Genomic DNA, 8,137 nt, shown 5'->3' with positions numbered 1-8,137 from the left:
GGAACTTCGAAATGTCTACCACCTGGTTCGGATACGCGAGAGGGATGAGTGGAAGATAGCCTTCAACACAGCCAGTGGACATTATGAGTACCAGGTCATGCCATTTGTACTCACCAACGCCCCCGCTGTTATCCAGGCTTTGGTAAATTATGTGCTTCGGGACACACTAAACCGGTTTGTGTTCGTGTACCTTGACGACATCCAGTTTTTTTCCCGATCTGCACAAGAACATGTTCTTCATGTCAGACAGGTCCTTCACCGACCGACACCCCGGTCAACCAGGTATGCGCCCAGGTAGGACGCCAGGTGGCTTCCCTAGAGGGGGGTACTGTCACACCCTGATCAGTTTCACATGTCCTCGTTATTGTCTCCACCCCCTCCAGGTGTCGCTTGTTTTCCCCAGTGTATTTATCGCTGTGTTTTGTGTCTCTCTGTGTCAATTTGTCTTGTATGTTTCAAGTCAACCAGTGTTTTTTCCTGTACTCCTGCCTTTGCTATTCTCTTTTTTTCTAGTCCTCCCGGTTTTGACACTTGCCTGTTCTGGACTCTGTAACTGCCTGCCTGACCATTCTGCATGCATTGACCACGAGCCTTTCTGCCACTCTGTACCTCCTGGACTCTGATTTGGTTTTGACCTTTTGCTTGTCCACGACCATTCTCTTGCCTACGCCTTTTGGATTATTAAACATTGTAAGACTCCAACGATCTGTCTCCTGTGTCTGCATCTGGGTCTCGCCTTGTGTCATGATACGCTCCCAATCCAACCTGACAGCGCTTGAGAGGATTTGCAGAGAAGAATGGGAAAAACTCCCCAAATACAGGTGTGCCAATCTTGTAGCGTCATACCCACTCAAGGCTGTAGTCACTGCCAAAGGTGCTTCAACAAAGTACTGAGTAAAGGGTCTGAATACTTATGTAAATGTGATATTTCAGTTTTTTATTTGTTTTATAAATTAATTTTCTTTGTTATTATGGGGTATTGTATGTAGAGTGATGTTAAAAAAAAATCTATTTTAGAATAAGGCTGTAATGTAACAACATGTGGAAAAAGTCAGAATGCACTGTAGCTCCATTCTAAACAACCTATTGCCCCAAGCTAGCCACGTGTGTTCATCAACCTGATATCGAACATACTATTAGTAAATTAGTGCTTTGGGCATTGATTATGTATAGAATGTCAATAAGGCGTTATGTTAAGTTGGCGAAAAGTAAACAATAAATTGCTGAAATAAAAGGATAATATCCTAGGATCATCATGACTTGAGTTAATGATTAATCTCCCTCTCAGCTCAATGTTTCTTATTTAATAAATGTAATTATTTATATTGTTTTCCGTGTAATATCATTTATTTGATGACATTTCTCTGAACTGCTTTATGCATTTTGCATGCATGCTTACATAATAAAAAGCTTCACATTTTTGTCATTTAAAAAGTTTATTTAATAGAAGAGCATGTTCAAAAGAATTTCAAAGGCCCCCTTAGTGTTATTTTTGTTACTTTAGTGATTTAATGAAAAACTAACTTGTGCTTTAATAATATGCATCATTAAAACAGTATAATTAAAAATATGTCAATCCCTTGTGGATTACTATACCCAAAACACTCCACAAATTCACCATAAGAAAATATGACACTGGAAGTAAACTTCAGTGATTCTTGTCAACACTGAGAGGTAAAAAGAAAATACATACAGGCATGTATTCAAATCATGGACAGATTGATTGACACCCCATCAAGTTGTGTCATCTCACCATATGTCAGCAAACATTGATAAACTGCAGGCAATTAATCATTGTCAAAAAGAGCCCATCCCAAGCCTAATAGTTTGTAAACATTGCACTGCACTTTATACAAAGTTTTGGGGAAATAGAGCCGGCTGGGTGATCCTACAATATTAGCTGGCATAGACCTCTACCATAAATCTCTAAAGCATTGATCTCTGTTTACAAAAGACAGCGTATGGATTTCTGATCTAACACAGGTTGGCTTCTATTGTGTTTTCTTAGCCCACTCAGTCTGCTCTTGATCCCTTACCAGAGTGATTTTCTGATATCAGATCTGTGATTATGACTCCCATATTCTCAATCCTTACAGCACCTTTACTTTGTGCAGATCTGTGGGTTGTTGTTATTGTGAGCAGTATGTAGCTAGCTATATGTTTGAAGATTGTTGATACGGCAAGGTTGTGCAGCAAACCTTTGAATCCATCACAGGTAACCCATTCACAACACACCATGGAGAAAAGACTCCGGTGTGGTCCTATGTGTATTATACTGCTTTCCCTGGCAGGTATACAGTTTGAATAGTTAGCTACACAGATAGTGTACAACCTATTCAAGTTAGTAAGCATATTAACTCACCTAAGTGTATCTGAGTGGTGAGTAGTGTCATGTTGAAATGAATGCATCTGAGGCAGGGAGTACATAGCTTGGGGAAAAAAATCCCTTATCTCATTTCAAAATAAACAAAAGTATTCTTCAGGGTTGACTTGGTATTTTTGAAACATCCAGTAATTGTATTTGTACCTCAAAGAATATGAATGAACATTAAATGTTTGTCGGGACTAAATTTTGTCTGTGACAAATACAACTTTAGACAATATCTCTGAAGTTCCATTATGGAGGTTAACCCCCCACCCCCCCCCCCCCCCCAACTAGGCAGCTAGGACCACCCACTGGGGAGCCAGGCCCAGCCAAACAGAATGCATTTTTCTCCACAAAAGGGCTTTATTACAAACAGAAATACTCCACAGCACCCCTCCCCCCAGACGATCCTGCAGGCGAAGAAACCTGATGTGGAGGCCCTTGACTGGCGTGGTTACACGTGGACTGTGATTGTGAGACCAGTTGGACGCATTGCCAAATTCTCTAAAACAACATTGGAGGCAGCTTATGGTAGAGAAATTAACAATAAATTCACTGGCAACAGCTCTGGTGGACATTCCTGCAGTCAGCATGCCAATTGCATACTCTCTCAAAACTTGAGACATCTGTGGCATTGTGTTGTGTGACAAAACTGCACATTTCAAAGTGGCCTTGTATTGTCCCCAGCAGAAATTGCACCTGTATAATGATCATGCTGTTTAATCAGCTTCTTGATAGACCACATCTGTCAGGTGGATGGATAATCTTGGCAAAGGAGAAACGCTCAATAACAGGGATGTAAACACATTTGTGCTCAACATTTGAGAGAATTAACCTTTTTTGTGAGTATGGAACATCTCTGGGAAAAAAAATGTTTGGCTCATAAAACATATTGCATTTACATTTTTTTGTGTATAGATTTCCATAGTCATAGCCATTTTAATATTACTGTTTGTTACTAAGAGTTGCCTGAGTCAGCAGGTCATAGCTTTAAAGCCATAATGGTGCAAAATAAATTGTTATACCAAGGAATAGATACAGCACTAATCACACCATTAAGATTGAGCATTTAAACAGTCCACTGTGGCTATTTTTATCACATACTGTATGTGTGGAAAACACGTTGGTGAAATACAGTCAGGTCCAAAAGTATTGGCACCCTTGATAAAGATGAGCAAAAAAGACTATAAAATAAATAATACAAATACTGAGCTACAGTATATTGTATGCTAAGAAAATAAGGAAAATTATATTATTTTATACTAATACAATTGCACAGAGAAATATATTTTGTTTAGCAAGTAATAATTTTTTCTCTCAAAAAGACATCGGTCAAAATTATTGACACCCCTGTTTTCAATCCACAAAGAAATGGTTAATTGACCACAGATTTAAAATTTTGCAATGGCTTTCTCAGTCTCCGGACTTGAAACCCATTGAAAACCTGTGGTTAGAATTGAAGAGGGCAGTCCATAATCAGAGACGAAGGATATCAAGGATCTTGAATGATTCTGTATGGAGAAACGGTCTAAAATCCCTCCTAAAGTGTTCTCGAATCTCATAATACATTTTAGAAAAAGGTTCAGTGCCATTACTTGTCAAACAACATCTCTTTCTCTGAGCAATTGTATGTATAAAATAACAAAATGTCCCAATTTTTTGGGAGCATACAATATAGCTCAGTATTTGTATTATTTGTTTTATATTGTCTTTTTTTCTCCGCTTTTTCACGCGTGCCAACATTTTTGGACCTGGCTCTATGTATTTGCTACCAAATACGTATTTTAGAGAAGTATCTGATAGAGATTATAAACAAATACAAGGTACTTGAGTATCATGATGTATTTGGAATGTACCTGTAATATATTGGAATGTATAGAGGGGATGCAGTTGATGTACGGCATCTCCTAGTGGCCATGTTGGAAGACCACAATACAACAGCCGAGTGGCTACCCCAAACAAGGCAGGAAAGACAATGGGAAAAATATATTTACAGATTCCCATTGGTGATACCATTGAGATAAGACTCAAGAACTGTCAGAAAAGCGAATAAACCTTTTTTCCCATCAAGACCTGAACCCAGACAGCTGTCAGTACAGGTTTTGCTACCATCTCAGGCTCCTGAGTGGCGCAGCGGTCTAAGGCACTGCAACTCAGTGTCACTGCAGTACCTGGTTCAAATCCAGGCTGCATCACATCTGGCTGTGATTGTGAGTCCCATAGGGTGGTGCACAAATGGTCAGGGTAGGCTCTCATTGTAAATAAGAATTTATTCTTAACTGACTTGCCTTGTTAAATGTAAAAATAAATATAAATATTTTCATCACTGGTAAGTCAAGTCTGATCGATTTCGAGTTAAGCTGTTATGCTAACCAGGTGTTAACAACAACACTATCTACAGTAACTTCGACAAAATTTGCTAGCTAGATAGCTTGTAGTCTATCTATTAGCATGTGTCGCGTGAGTTTCAAGTTTTGGGGAAGCTATAACTTTACCATAACAATGAACCTTTATGACAAAGGATTGCATGCCTCTATCATCGCATTTGCAGAGTAATATAAACCTACTATTCCTAATGTGATTGAAAGATTGGATAGTGAAAATTTAGGCTATTAATAAGCGCATAGTGGCATAGGCTTATAGGCTTATCAGAGACATTTCTGTCCTTTGTATGGAAAATATGTGGCCTTTGATAAAAATGTTATGAAATTCTACTACACTTTATATGACTGGAAACATTAGCAGAATCTTTTTTAATACGATGGTAGTCTAGGCCTACTCTACTGACACTGACAACAGATCAATAAAATGCTATTGTTTATATTGTAAACATACTATACTTTAATAATAGGCTATAATGTTGTATGGGTGGAATTAAAAGTATTGTGTTCTCTGCTTTGCCTAGCCCCATTGAATGAAAAGTATGTCTTATTGCCCAACTATTTTCTTTCTTTTACAATTTAAACAAATTTATCATAGACAATCTAATTGTTGTTGCTGTTGTTGTCTTAGGCAAACCATTTTCATTATCAGAGTAGCACCTCAAAGTGCCACTCAAACCTGAGAGAAAAGTATCTGGCATTGAACTTGGTGTTAGTAATTGGGTGTATGTTTTAAGCTAAGGATACCACCATCTCCTGCTTCCATACATTTCACCACCTAGATTACAAGGGTTGGATTTGCTTTAAACATTTGAATGTCAGCACAAGTCGAACAAAATCCAGTATAATGATTAGCCTCATATACATTGTCTACTGGTATCGTTTTTAAACTGCAAACATATATAGCTGAACAATATGTAAACAATGTGTGAGTTAAGCTATTCTCTGTTTCAGATGCAAAGTGTCAACGGCTGCACTGCAAATGCCCATAAGGCTAATGCCATCATACTGTAGGCCAGTGGTTCCCAACACCAGTCCTCGAGTACCCCCAACAGTACAATTTATTTCAGCTTCGGACAAACTCACCTGATTCAACTTGTCAACTAATCACCAGGCCCTCTGAGTTGAATCAGGTATGTTTGTCTTTGGCTACAACAAAAATGTGTGCTGTTGGGGGTACTCAAGGACTGGAGTTGGGAACCACTGCTGTAGGCCTATGACTGCATTGACATTGTTTGCCATTATCAGCTGCAAAATGGGTTCACATGGCTGATATCCTGAAAAAAAATTGACAATCAAATGAAACTAATTGGATAGTTTATACCTGAACAAAAAGGGTATGTTAATTTGAGAATGCAACACAGAAACAGACAAATTAGAGACAGAATCCTTTCCCCTCTTTATTGCAGGATTGTGATCTGTGATTAAATAACATCGACACTAGTTAATCTTGGATAATAGTTAAGTTAACAATTAAAACAAGTTTAAATACTTACCTTTAAATAATCAACGCTATTTCATGTCATTTCAAAGTGTACAACTAAGCTAACTCATATGGTAAGGTTAGACATTTTAGTAACAAGTAGGCTATTATGACTAAAGGATAATTACAGGAGAGCAAAAACCATAGGTTGCCAAACAAGCTCCACTGATCCCTGATCTACGGGGGGAGCAGATCTCTTTACCAGCCCAGCAATAGCACACTTGATTATTAACTAAATAAACTCAGCAAAAAAATAAACGTCCTCTCACTGTCAACTGTGTTTATTTTCAGCAAACTTAACATGTGTAAATATTTGTATGAACATAACAAGATTCAACAACTGAGACATAAACAGAACAAGTTTCACAGACATGTGACTAACAGAAATTGAATAATTTGTCGCTGAACAAAGGGGGGGGGGGTCAAAATTCACAGCAAAAGTAACAGTCAGTATCTGGTGTGGCCACCAGCTGCATTAAGTCCTGCAGTGCATCTCCTCCTCATGGACTGCACCAGATTTGCCAGTTCTTGCTGTGAGATGTTACCCCACTCTTCCACCAAGGCACCTGCAAGTTCCCTGACATTTCTGGGGAGAATGTCCCTAGCCCTCACCCTCCGATCCAACAGGTCCCAGACGTGCTCAATGGGATTGAGATCCGGGCTCTTCCCTAGCCATGGCAGAACACATTCCTGTCTTGCAGGAAATCACGCACAGAATGAGCAGTAGGGCTGGTGGCATTGACATGCTGGAGGGTCATGTCAGGATGAGCCTGCAGGAAGGGTACCACGAGGGAGTAGGATGTCTTCCCTGTAATGCACAGCATTGAGATTGCCTGAAATGACAACAAGCTCAGTATGATGATGCTGTGACACACCGCCCCAGACCATGATGGACCCTCCACCTCCAAATCAATCTCGCTCCAGAGTACAGGCCTCGGTGTAACGCTCATTCCTTTGACGATAAACGTGAATCCGACCATCACCCCTGGAGAGGCAAAACTGCGACTTGTCAGTGAAGAGCACTTTTTGCCAGTCCTGTCTGGTCCAGCGACGGTGGGTTTGTGCCCATAGGTGACGTTGTTGCCGGTGATGTCTGGTGAGGACCTGCCTTAATTAACTTCTTCTTAATAGTTGTTTTCACTTTGGGAAAAAAATCGTGCCCAAATTAGACGGCCTCGTACTCTGTTCTAGATCATACAACATGCATATTATTATTACTATTGGATAGAAAACACTCTGAAGTTTCTAAAACTGTTTGAATTATATCTGTGAGTAAAACAGAACTCATTTGGCAGCAAACTTCCAAACAGGAAGTGAAAATTCTGAAAATGGGGCTCTGTGTCAGGGCCTGCCTATTCAACTGGCTTATATTTTTGGATCTGTATGCACTTCATACGCCTTCCACTAGATGTCAACAGGCAGTAAAATGTTGAATGGGGTGTCTAGCTTGATCTGAGACATAATGAGAGCTTTTGGAGTGACAGGTCCACTCTTTTGTAAGTATTGAACTGTGCACCAGGAAACCTAACATTGTCTTCAGAAATGCGTTACGTATACACGACGAAATGCTCCGGCTCTGATTTTATTGGATACATATGAGAAAAACATCCTAAAGTAGGATTTTCAACCGAGTTTGACCAGTTTATTCGACGTTTATTGGGATTTTTGGAATTTTTCGTTCAGTGCGCAAAGATTTCTTGGACATGTGCCCTCCACATGGCTAGCCAAAGTTGCTAATTTGACAGAAGAAATGGACATTCTAAAACAAAACAACGATTTATTCTGGAACTAGGACTCCTTGCACAACATCCTGTGGTAGATCATCAAAAGTAAGAGAATATTTATGATGTTATTTAGTATTTTTGTGGAATATGTTGGCTCCAACAAGGCGGAGAATAGGTGAGCGCT

Source organism: Salvelinus sp. IW2-2015, linkage group LG27 (genome assembly GCF_002910315.2).
Source record: "Salvelinus sp. IW2-2015 linkage group LG27, ASM291031v2, whole genome shotgun sequence".
NCBI lineage: Eukaryota > Metazoa > Chordata > Actinopteri > Salmoniformes > Salmonidae > Salvelinus > Salvelinus sp. IW2-2015.
This window is presented reverse-complemented; position numbering follows the sequence as displayed.